This window comes from Marmota marmota, unplaced genomic scaffold (assembly GCF_001458135.2).
Source record: "Marmota marmota marmota unplaced genomic scaffold, marMar, whole genome shotgun sequence".
Lineage (NCBI taxonomy): Eukaryota > Metazoa > Chordata > Mammalia > Rodentia > Sciuridae > Marmota > Marmota marmota.
Genome location: NW_026000174.1, coordinates 419218 through 432596, shown reverse-complemented (window position 1 = coordinate 432596; position 13379 = coordinate 419218). Strand labels below are relative to the sequence as shown.

General features: G+C 35.0%; 1 protein-coding gene across 8 annotated transcripts in view; it reads right to left on the bottom strand.

Moving 5' to 3' along the window:
- The window catches only part of Nox4 (NADPH oxidase 4), a 173688-nt gene that overhangs the window by 47222 nt on the left and 113087 nt on the right, over nt 1-13379 (bottom strand). The window lies entirely within an intron of this gene.

The window sequence follows — 13379 nt, the reverse complement described above, 5'->3', positions numbered from 1 at the left end:
AGGACTGCAAGTTATAGGCAGGAGGACTACAAGTGAGCAACTTGGTGAAACTGCCTCAAAATATCAAATAAAAAGGACAGGAGATTTGATTCAGTATTAAAGCATTCCTGGTTCAATCTCCAGTTTCCCATCCCACAAAAAGCAAAAGAAGAACAAACAGGGAGCCCTTCTGATCCAAGATGCTGGATGATGTGAATATTTTTGCCTTTTCTCCTATATCATTAAAGATCAATAATCTCTATTGGAAGATAATTTAGAATTAAGAGTAAAATTGATAATTTGGAAAGTAAAAAACTTTATCAATTATATTTTATTATTTTCATTTTTCATTTGTCCACTCATTTAACAAACTTTTATAGAATAGCCATCCTTTGTCACATACTATAAATAAAACAAATTATCAAGGCAGCTTTGCTTTTCAAAAAGAAATGCCAAAACAACTAAAGAATTGCAATGCCATTACAGCTACTTGAAAACAGATTTAAAAATGCAATTACAAAATTACTTAAAGAGAGAAACAAGAGCATTACTCCTAGGAATTCAAAAATTAGTGGTTTGTCAAAATTTGATGTTTCATTTTCTTTAGAAAAAGAAATATGTGCATTAATCTTAGAAAAACAAATTGCCACAAACAATGAGAATAAAGAGTAGACAGAGTGCATCCATACCAACTGGAAAGATATAGAGCATAAATTTCCATTTTCAGAAAAGTTTGTTTAAATCAAATGAATGTCCCTTATTACCATGGTAACCAAGTATTGGATAACAATAGTTGCTGTTTAAAATACTGCTTTCAAAGCAACAAAGGCATTCGAATTAATACTACTTTAGATAAAATAAGAAATCTAGTTACAGAGCAAAAATGTTTTCTTATTAAAGATATGGTCATGATTCTGTGACTGAATTCAGACAGAAGCAATTTAAGAAGAAAAAACAATCAGTGGAATTTTTTTTATAAAACTTTCCCAAATATTAAGGATAATATAAAAGTATATAAAAAAAATTAAATCTTATTCTGTCTTGTTCTTTCCTTAAAGAAAAAATAAATAAGTCCATGTATGCAATTTTTAGAAGACAAGAACATTGAGCATAATATATGTACAATAATTGAATTGGTAATAAATGAATAGGAACACTAACAGGATGTAGAAAAATAAGTAACAAAAATCCTGTATTTGGCATATATCCTCTATGATATTCCTGTGAGATTTCCTAACCTGTACCAAATGTCTATTATCACTACCATTTTTGTGGCATTAAATTAGCCACAACCTAGAAAATACTTCTCTGTAAAGCAATAAACAGTTGAGAAACGGGGAAACAAATCCCTCCATTAAGTATGTTATAGGTAAGAAAACTTAAAACCAGACAACTACCTGCTAGTCCGGAGCTCATATGGATAGCAAGAAGCAAAGTGATTAAGTAAACAAAAACAAAAAAAAAAAAACAAAAAAAAAACTCACAGTTCAGTGTTTATTCCACTGCCTCATTCTCTGGAAAGAAAACACTCCCTTTTCTCTGCCCACTCCCTTTACTTTCTTCTTGCCTAAGGATTACATAATAAGAAAAAAGCACAGCAGGGTCAAATGCAGTATGCATGCCTCAACACCTGGTATTTTAAAAAACTGTAAGGTCTTAAGGTAGAAAATGCAATATTACACAAAGGAAAATTATTTAATGGATCCTTATATTTTCAAAGGAAGCAGAGTGATAAAAGTCTACTTATCTGGCACTCATTATTCTGCTCTCCACTTGTTAAACATACTATTTTAAAAATCAAAAGCAACTTTTGAAAAGAAGTACAAACAGACTTCTTGGCCTTTAAACTACATCAATGAATCAATGTCTATAACCTGCTTTCTTATAAAATATAAATTCTGTTTTATTACCATGAAGGCTAAGCCATAACAAAAATTGACAGGGGCTGAAAAACAGAGGTTCAGGGAAAGTGAAAGGAAACAGGCATTTTTGGATAAACACATTATTGCTACTAAGCTTTCCACAACACAATACGCCTTTTAAGGAAAATGCTGTATTTTCATTTGTCACAGCAAATGCATTTCTTTAACAATGTTGGCATTCAACCAAAGAAACACCTCAAAGTGATCAAGGCTCAGCTTGATACTAATTCAGTTCCCATTTTCTGCACAAACTCTGAATACCATATTCAACAAGAAATACACAGTTTTATCCAAGACCCCCAAAATGCAGGTTTTCTTTGCTGGTTTTATGAAGTTCTAACCTAAAACTCTGGACAAACACAATTAATAGTATGCATATATATTAATGGTATATATGTGTGTGTGTATGTGTGTGTGTGTGTGTATATATATATATTAATATATTATGCTTTGAAACTTATTGAACCCAACCATGCTGTTAGTTTTCTCTGTTCTTAAATAGAACACATCCTGGACAAAAATCGGGCCTATGAAATGTGTGAATCAAGAAAACTCAACAAGCAAATACATGAATCCTCTTCCATTGTTAGGTTGTTTTATTGGACAAAATTGGGTTTTCCTTGACCCCTCTGACTTCCTTTTGCATATGCTTTCCCACTGCCAGGATCTCTTGTTCTTAACCAATCCCTGCCCAAGATTTCAACAGTCAAACCCAAATCCCCATTCCTTGAAAAAAACTTCACAAAACTATTTCAAACAGTAATGATCTTTATTTTCATTGAATACTTACTGAGTTCTACGTTAATAGGGAGACATTACAGGATAATAAGGTTAAGCACTGAAGCAGAGATTCGTTATCTGCTATAGAATATAAAATAAAGTCCAATGTCTTTGGCTTAGTGTACAAAGATCTTTCCATTTTTTTAAGAAAAAGAAAAGTAGTATTGTTTCCTTACCAATATCATGCCTATATCATTTCTTTGCCTACAGTATCTATCGGTTCCTGCATGTTGTCTACTTTTTCCTTTAAAAAAATTCTTAGTGTGATAATTCTAACATCTCTGCTATATCTAGCACTTTGTTTTCTTTCTTCAAACTGTGCTGTTACCATTTATAAGCCTTGTAATTTTTGCTGAAAGTCATTCACTGAGTGGATTATTAGGATAGTAAATATGCTGTGTTGAGTTTCATTAAATTAATCACTTTCAATGATTTCCATAAAGACTCATGCAAGGCTATAATCAGTGTTTCATGATTCAAATCATAGATGCTTTAAGGTATGACAGGTTAATCCTCTTCTTGACCCAGATTCATCTACATAAATACAGAGGTAATTGCATCTGTACTTACTACCCTTCTCCCACTGCTAATCACAGGCCAGATCACTATAAATTTAGTCTTTGCAAAGTTATGGAGCAATTTAGAAACAGGAAGAATTTAGAAACAGGTCCTTTACTGTAGGACCTATTTACTGTTTTTTTTTTTTTTTTTTTGTTTTTTNATTTTGTACAATGTTTTTGGAGTGCCCATGTTTTGCCTGTGACCCCAGGACAGGAGGTCGGGGTGGACTTCCTACTGGTGGTGCTTTGTTAGATCTAGAAACATTTTGTGGACCTCAGAACATTTCAGATTTTCAAGTTTTGGATTTTGGATGAGGGATGCTCATGCTGAAGTAGGTTATGACATTAATATTGATAGTGTCAAAACTGGTCGTCCTTGGCCTCCTGTTCAGTGAAAGAAGCCAGACTCAGAAAAACCAGGGGCCTGTGTTTTCTCTCACATGTGGAAGTTAGAGGGGGAAAGGGATGTCAGGAAGGTACAAGTGCGACCTGGGGGAGGAGCCTTGGCGGAGGGGGAGGAGCCAAGGGAGGAGGAGGCGGGGTGTGAACGGGTCACGTGTCTTACGTGTAATTGACGCCCCCCGGAACAGGCAGGCTCCCCTCTGCGTGGTCAGTGTGCACCTGTGAGCATCAGGTCTGAGCCCCAGGCTCTCTAGGTGAGAGTGCAAGATGGTTAAGGCCAGAGGACCAAAGGCTCCGTGTTCTCTGCCTCTTTCTCAGTCATGTAAGTTAATAGGGTCAAACAAAACCGAGTGTAAAGGGAAAAGAGGGTAGAGATGTCCTACTGACTTTTCTTCAAAGCCCCAAGGCAAGTTCGACAATTACATGATTTTTGATCTTTTTTTTTTTTTTTTTTTTTTGGTACACTTTTTCTGCTTATTTTAATAATTGACTCAGGAGTTCTCAGCAATCTATCCATTCTCTACTCTTTCTCTTTCATTGTCCCATTAACATTTTTATCAATCTAGCAGTAATTCCTTCCCATTGCAATCATTGTGTCCTATTCATTGGCTACCATAGATGACCCCTTCTCAGAATTCAGGAAATAAACTCTTCTGCTTCCTTAACATTAAGAGAAATATTTACTTTGCTTTCCACTCTGTAGCCCACTGATAGAGTGACAAATATAAACTACAAATTTGATCTAAGTTCCAATTTAAAATGCTTTGGTGTTTCACCAACTTCATTAGGAGAAAGATTAAACTTAATAGCAATTCCTACAAGCTGCTCATACCCTCCCATCTGGATGCTCCCTCAGACTGGTCTCACAACAGCATAACATTATCCTGACATTCTATAATGGTTCACTTGTCTGAACAATTTAAGTTATTTCTCTCCCTGGAATAATAAAGTGTACCACCACATTGTTCAAGTCATTGAGTTTGGCACAGAAAGTCTCCTAAGTATCCCTCTCCAAACTTCTGCATCCTCTCTTTGGGTAATTACATATCATGCATTTCTGTGTACCTGACCCCACTTCCACTAGCTTGTGAGTTTTTTTGTTTGTTTGCTTGTTTGCTTGTACCAGGGATTGAACTCAGGGGCACTCAACCACTGAGCCACATCTCCAGCCCTATTTTTTGTATTTTATTTAGAAACAGGAACTCACTGAGTTGCTAAGTACCTCACTATTGCTGAGGCTGGCTTTGAACTCATGATCCTCCTGACTCAGCCTCCAGAGTTGCTGGAATTATAGGCATATGTCACTGTGCCCAGCTAGTTTATGAGTTTTCATGAAGCAGAGAATTTATTTGTCTCCTTCACTCCCTTCTCACTCTCCTTCCCTTTCCCCTACCTTCCTTCCCCTCCTTTACCTTAACAAATATTTGCATTTACTATGAGCAACTTGTAAATTGAGTACAATAATGAGCAAAAAGAGATACAGGTCCCTAACATGATAGTGCTTAGAGTCTACAATGGTTCACTCACTACACAAATGATCACATTTTGACTATATGATTACCAGTGGAGAGAACAGTTCTGAAAGAAACATGATGGTAGCTTATACAAAACAACCACCACCTCATTTGAGGTATACAGAAGCTTTCTCAGAGCAATTGCCTCCTGAACTGAGATGCAAAGACTAAGTGTACATGTAGGTGGCAGTGTGCAATGATGATGGTGGGTAAATATTTGAATCAGGACATATACAGCAGGGGAAGAAAGAAAAAGAAATTAGAAAGAATCAAAGGCTAGTGTTGTGAGCATAAAATAAGTTAATTGGATCGGAATGAAAAGTAGACAGGGTCAGAGCATGGAGTCCCTTCTAGGTCATAGTAAAGATTTTTGTCTTTCTCCTAGAAGCATAGGAAGCTATTAAAGGATTTTAAGCAAGAGAAGTGATTTAATTTGATTCATGCTCTGAGGTTTCTATGGCTACAGTGCAGAGAATGGATTGGAGGTGACAACTACAGTGAATTTAATCAGGAGTGGACCAGTGCTGATTAAACTCCAACTCTCCACCTGCTCAACTGCTAAACTAGAGCAGTGAATGTTACTAGGGAAAAAAATACAATTATTCTGATTGGCCTCACTTTGAATTTAGGAACATATACCACAGAAAACCACTTTACACAATTCAGAGAGACCATCATGCTTCACTCATCAATATACTAGTTCAAATGATGCACTGCCTCTTTTTTTTACTGAAAATTCTACCACACTTTGCCCCTGTCCTTTTTCTCAGTGATAACCCTATTATTTCAGTAAGAAGCAGAAGGAAACAAAATAGAAGTTTCATTTATCTCCGTCCAAATCCACCTGCCAATACCCATCCTCTGTAACCATATTCTCTGCTTCCCTTGTGTTATAAAGAATGGGTGCTCATGCCACCATAGCTTAAGTCAATTCTTCCTCTTATACATTGGGATCTAACTGTATGGAATCTCTTAGCAGGCTCTTGTGGACTTGCTCCTATAACTGTACTTTCTCCAGCAAGGTAAACTTTTCTTTTTTTTTTTCTTTTCATTCTCATTACTCATATCATTACCAGGGAAATATAAATAGGTTATAATTATTACAATGTAAATATCATTATATGATGAAATACCCATATCATATCTGCCTTGTCCTGAATCTCCCTTCAGCTATTGACCTATTTTTTCATTTCATTTGTATTATAAACTCCTTAGAATTTGTCCACTGATGTTCAGGCTCATGTTCCATAGCCAGGTTTAAGAATAGATAAGTAATGGATACATTATTTTTTTTAAAAGTACTATTTTATGATTGTCTTAGTCCGTTAGTATTGCCATAACCAGAAACTAAGACTGGGAAATTTATTAACAATGAAAATCTATTTTTCACAGTTCTGGAACCTGGGAAGCCGAAGAGTAAGATACTTGGTATCTGGTAGGACTGCCTTCTGCTTCTGACATGAAGCCTGTTGCTGCATTGTCATATGGCAGGAGGTAGGAGGACCAAGAGGGGATGAATTCTATGATGTCACGTGATGTAAGAGCAGAAAGGAGCAAACCTACTCCCTCAACCACTTATATAAAGACCTCAATATCCTTGATGATAGGTCTGCCCTCATGTCTTAACCACATTCTAAACACCCCCAGTCTTAACACTATCTCATTGGTGATGAAGTTCCAAAATGTGAATTTTAGGGGACAAAGCATTAGTGGTTGTTAATTTCTGTAGAATAAATACTTTCACTGTGAATAATGGGAAGCTACCAAACATAATTTCACTGAATATGCTATTAGGAAGTCACTTGTCAAGGTCATCTGAGCTGTCCCTAGCACACCCCTGGATTTATCTACACTTTTCATCTCCACTTGCCCTTTTATTATTATTATCTCTTGAAAACCTATTTCAGTGAGGTTTTTGTTCCCAACATTTCAGTAAAGCCAGCGCCCATAGTCCCAAATTCAGTCTTCATTTTAGTCTACTTCTCAGCAGCATTTGACATAATTAATCTTTGGTTTGTTTGTTTGTTTGCTCGTTTTTTAAGTATTGCCTGTGGTGTCTAGGACTCAAACATTACTTACTCTTCTTGCCTGGTGGCCAGTCCTTCTTAACAACCTACACTGAACTTGATGTATTGAATTAAAATGTTTCAGGGCTTAGTGTTCTATGGTATCTTTTCGCTAACTGTGCACATTTCTTAAGTTAGTTATTTTTGAAGGCACAGTGCCACCTCTCATGAGACATTTTGAGAGCTGGGGAACTAATTTTCTCCTCACAATGATGTTGAAAAGTTACTCATATTAAGAGGGTGAGGGTCAGAGACACTAGATATCCAGTAGTGTTATAGAGAATACCACTTCCTGCATACTTTCCAAGTAACTTCCTGGATACGCATGCAAATGAAAACCTCATTTATAATTATAAAAAATGCAAAGATTTGCATGATTTTAATATACAAATTAAATCTCTAGGATTACAATTACCCTGTAAACTGAAGAAGTATAGGTTTACCCTCTAAACCAAAAGATGGAAAATCCCTTTGTATATGCTGTGAATTGAATTCTATGCCCCCAAAATTCATATGGTGAAGCTCTAACCTACAATGTCACTATGTTTGAAGACAGGGCCTTCACAAAAGTGATTAAGGTTAAATAAAGTTACAAATGCAGGGCCCTGATAAAATAAAATTTGTGTTCCTATACAAGCAGACAGGAGAAAGCTAGCTCATTCTTCTCTAATATCTTACAGCATGCTTCATGTCTCTCATGAGAACACAGTGACAAGTGGCTGTGTGTAAACCAGGAAGACAGGCCTCACCAGAAATAGATCATAGTAGTATCCTATTCCTGGATTTCCAGTCTCACAACTGTGAGAAAATAAATTTGTGTAGCTTAAGCCACCTAATCTATGGTATTTGATCATGGAAGTATCAGCAAGACATTAAAGGAACCAGTTCCTTGGTATTTGAATTGTATTTGAAGCTTGTAGTAAGATTGTCTCATTCATGATCTTTCTTTGCATATAGGTTTACATCTACTTCATTATGACTACTGCTGTAGTCATCCCTAAATTTTAAATATTTTTTAAAATTATATTATGTTTCTTATACTAAATTATTATATTAAATTGTTCTTTAAATTACATACATATTGCCTATAAATGTCATTTTAAGAATGCAAAATGGACATATATAATATTATAAAAGAAGGTGTTAGGTACGACAAAATTGAAAATTGCTGTTGTAGGTGATCCCACACAGCTTCAAAACTGTTAATATACCAATGATCCCCAAATTGAGACCTCTAGCCAAGATCTCTCTCTAACTTCCATAAGCATATATATTTCACTTTATTTCATATTGCAGATATTGCAGATATTGAACATTTGAAACAACCCTGCATTGAACAAGTCTATTGACACCATTTCTCTAATAGCATGTGCTCATTTCACATCTCTGTCACAACTGGTAATTCTTAAATATTTATAAAGTCCTTCAGTATATTCTGTTATCAGTGATCTTTCGTGTTACTATTATAAGTGTTTAGGGGCACCACAAACTGAACCCTACGACACAAAACTTAATAAATGTATGTATACTATCTGCTCCATTGACCAGGCACACTCGTGTCTCCTTTCCTCTTCTTGGGCCTCCCATTTCCTGAGACATGACAATATTCAAATTCAGGTCAATTAAAAACATTATAATTACTGGGTGCTGTGCAGCACACCTGTAATCCCAGTGGCTTGGGAAGCTAAGGCAGGAGAATCACAAATTCAAAGCCTATCTCAGAAATTTAGTGACACTGGGTCTCAAAAATAACAAACAAACAAACAAACAAATAAATACATATAATAATAATAAAATTTAAAGAGCTGGGGATGTGGCTCAGTGGTTAAGCACCCCTGGATTCAATCTTTGGTACCAAAAAAGTAAAATAAAAATCTTATAATTGCCTCTAAGTAATCAAGTGATATGAAGAGTTGCACATCTTATTTTAAATCCAAAAGCTAGAAATAATTAAGCTTAGTAAGGAAGGCATGTCAAAGCAAAGACAAACCAAAAGCTAGGCCTCTCGTACCAAATAGTAGCTAAGTTTTGAACAAAAATAAAAAGTTCTTGAAAAAAAAAATAAAAGTGCTACTTCAGTGAATATTTGTATAATAAAAAAAATTTACTGCTGAAAAGTTTTAGGGATGTGGATTAAAGATCAAACCAGCCACAACATTCCCTAAATCAAAGCCTAATTCAGAGCAATGTCCTAACTCTCTTCCATTCTATGATGACTCTGAGAGGTGAGTAAGCCACAGAAGAAGTTTAAAGGAAGGAGAGATTGGCTCATGAATTTAAGGGAAGGCTCCATCTCCATACAAGTTCTGATACAGAAGGTGCAGCAAGAAGGTAGAATAGGGCTGGGGTTGTGGCTCAGTGGTGGAGCACTTGCCTAGCATGTGTGAGGCACTGGGTTCGATTCTCAGCAGCACATAAAAATACATAAAGGTCCACTAACAACTAATAAAATCTTAAAAAAGAAAAAAAAAAGAAGAAGAAGAAGCTAGAATATAGCTAATGTAATTGATGAGGATGGCAACACTAAACCACAAACTTCCAATGTAGATGATGAAACAGCCTTATACTGGAAGAAGATGCCATCTATGAGTTTCCTAGCTAGAGAGGGGAAGTCAATGACTGGTTTCAAAGCTTCAAAGGACAGACTCACAGTCTTGTGAGGAGCTGATGAAGCTGATGACTTAAAGTTAAAACCAATGTTCATTTACCATTCCAAAAATTCCTAGGTCCTTTCAGAGTTATAGTGTCTACTCAACCTATGCCCAGTAAATTGAACAACAAAGCCTGAATGACAGCACATTTGTTTACAACATGGTTTATTGAATATTTTAGGCACTCTGTTGGGACCAAATGCTCAGAAAAATAGGATTCCTTTCAAAATATTACAGCTCATTGACAATGCACCAAATCACACAAAATTTCTAATGGAGATACACGAGATCAAAGTTATTTGCGTACTTGCTAATACAACATCCATTCTGCAACCCACATATCACTGACTTTCAACCCGAAAAACTGACTTCAAATTTCAAGTCTTAATATTTAAAAATACATTTTTTAAGGCTATAGCTGCCAAGACAGTGATTTTTCTGATGGATCTGAGCAAAGCCAATTCAAAACCTCCTGGGAAGGATTCATCATTCTAGATGTCACTAAAACACTTGTGATTCATGGTAAAGGGTAAAAATATCAACATTATCAGAAGTTTGGAAAAAATTGATTCCAAGTTCCATAGATGACTTCAAGGGCTCAAGACTTCAATAGCGGAAGTAACTACAGATGTGGTAGAAACAGCAACTAAATCAGTTATAAGTGTAGCCTAAAGACATGACTAAATTGCTGCAATCTCAAGGTAAAACTTCCACAGTTGAGGAGTTGTTTCTTATGGATGATCAAAGAAAATGATTTTGTGAGATGGAAACTACTCCTGGTGAAAATTCTAGGAATATTGTTGAAATGTGAACAAAGGATTTAGAATATTACATAAGGTTTTGAGAGAATGGACTCCAGTTTTGAAAGAAGTTCTACTATGGGGGAAAAAATCCCATCAGATAGCATCAAATAATACAGAGAATTATTCTGAGAAAGAATCAATGGATGTTGCAGCCTTGTCTCACTTTAAGAAATTCCCACAGCCATCCTTTAGAAGCATCATTCTGACAATTCAGCACAAAACAACATTAAAGCAAGACCCTCCACTATTACTTGCTGAACGCTCAGATGATTACTATTATTCTTAGGAATAAAGAATATTTAATTAAGGTATGTACATATTTAGACACAATATCACTGTACACATAATACACTAAGTATATTGTAAACATAAATTTGTGTGCACTAGGAAACAAAAAAAAATTCACAAGACCTATCTTATTTGCTTTATTGCAATGGTCTGGAACCAAACATGCAATATCTTCAAGGTATGCTTGTATATGCAAATTCCTAAAAACTTCCCTTCTTGGAAATCCAAATATAATATGTCCAAAATTAAACTTTCAGTGTCCACTTGTGATCCCCAACATGCAATAGTACTCTCTATATCAACAAGTGGCAGCACTATCCATCTAATCAAGCTGAAAATCTTGGAGTCTTCCTTGATTCCTAACCTCTCTTACATTTAAACTCCAATGCATCAACAAAATCTGTCATCAACAATACTTGTAAAATCCACCCATTCTCACTTCCCTTACCTCTAATCACTATTACCTTAAGCGAACTTAGGATTTTTCTTACTTGTACTTCAGCAAAAGCTTCCCTTATCTCATCTTCCTATTTCTACTTTTGCCTACTTGTACCCTCTCTACACAGCATTCAGAGTTACCTGTTCAAAACATGAGTCAGATCCTGGCCCAAGTCCTCAAATAGGTTGCCATTACATTAGAATAAATAAATAAAGGGAAGTCCTGAAAAAGTCCAATAATATACTAAGTGCTTTGTTGATTACTAGAAGTCTTCATTGACCAGAATACATGTCTACGCAAGAAGGAACCTTGTCTGCTTTGGTCAGTGCTATATTCCTAGAGACTAAACAGAGTCTAGGATATAATAGGTATTAAATGTATATTTCATTTTAGTCAAAATAGCAAATAGCTTAAATATTATCTTTCACAAGTGACTAACTAGTGCAATTCTCTAGGCATATCAAAAACAACAACATGAAGTACATTTCCAGTTACTCCTTTGTGGCTATAGCCATTGATAGTATATATTTATTATTGTCTTAGACTAACATTTACATAAAGTATGTAAAAGCTTGAAATATCATATACACAAATATGATTTATATAATTCAAAGAAGTTAGTCTGCTCCAATTTATTTTATATATTCTTTTTAGCATGGCTTTCAAATGGGTACAACATTCAATAGAAACACTATTATATTTTTGCTTTTTTGCATCAACCCAAAGCTCTTCACTATTATATTTAGCACAAGGTAGATGATACAATTGACCTAAAATATGTTGTAACCATAAGGTAATAGCATTTGTAATTATCATGGTCACATTTTTACTTATAAGGAATATATCAAAAGTCTTTTAAATTATTTTAAACACATAATACATATTATGCTTTAATCTCTTTATGAAAAAACAGCTGAATGATGTCTGAAATATGCCTGGTTTACATAATTGTATAGAAATAAGTAAAAAGAAACAGCTATTGCCTCTTTTTTCTACCTGTTCTTTAACTAAGGCTGCATCAAAGATTATCTGCACTGTTGAGTAATTAATATGATGAGATCAAGTCAAATCCATATGCTCTGTACCCCATCAAAAATAAACAATATGAAAAATTTTATCCCAGATTCCAAGAAGATCTGTCATACAACAAGTCCTCTATTGCATGTTTATGTACAATTCTTTTCTATCAATTAATTATTGAATATGTCAATGGCAAAATTTTAAATTACTGTGAAGGTATAATACCTTTACAGTTGAATTCAATGATCTATGGAATAAGCTGCAATTTAGACCATTAAAATAACTAAGGTTATAGCATACCTCAGAAAATTCCACAGTAATCATATATAACAAAACTAAGACATTTTTTCAACAGTAAAAATGATGACCAAGTCAATAGGCAATCTAGGACCATATGTTTGCAAATGGAGAACACGATTGATTCTAGAATACCAACAAAAGTATTATTTTAATCAAAAGAGAAAACTATTTGGGTAATCTACTCCACTCTCAATGTGCTTATGGGATTCTAACCAGTGCTTGTGGGATTCTAACCAGTGCAATTCTCTAGGCATATCAACAACAACAACAACATAAAGTACATTTCCAGTTACTCCTTTGTGGCTATAGCCATTGATAGTATATATTTTTATATATATACTAAAATATATATATTTCTAAACTTAATGGGTATCTTGCACTTTTAGGAGGCCTCACACTAGAGGCCTAATGAAAATAAAAATCTAGACAACAAATGTGAAACTTACATGCCACCTTGCTCTGTGTTATGCAGCTCTTCATGATTTTTTGGGAACACTGCAGTATATGTAGTAAATTTATTTTGGAATAAACATTTATGGGACACTCATAAATCTGCTCTTTATATCCTGTACACTGCACATGCAGAAGGTATATCACCATAGCAAAGGTATAATTAGGATCCAACATGGCGGCCGGCAAGGAAGCAGCACTTTCA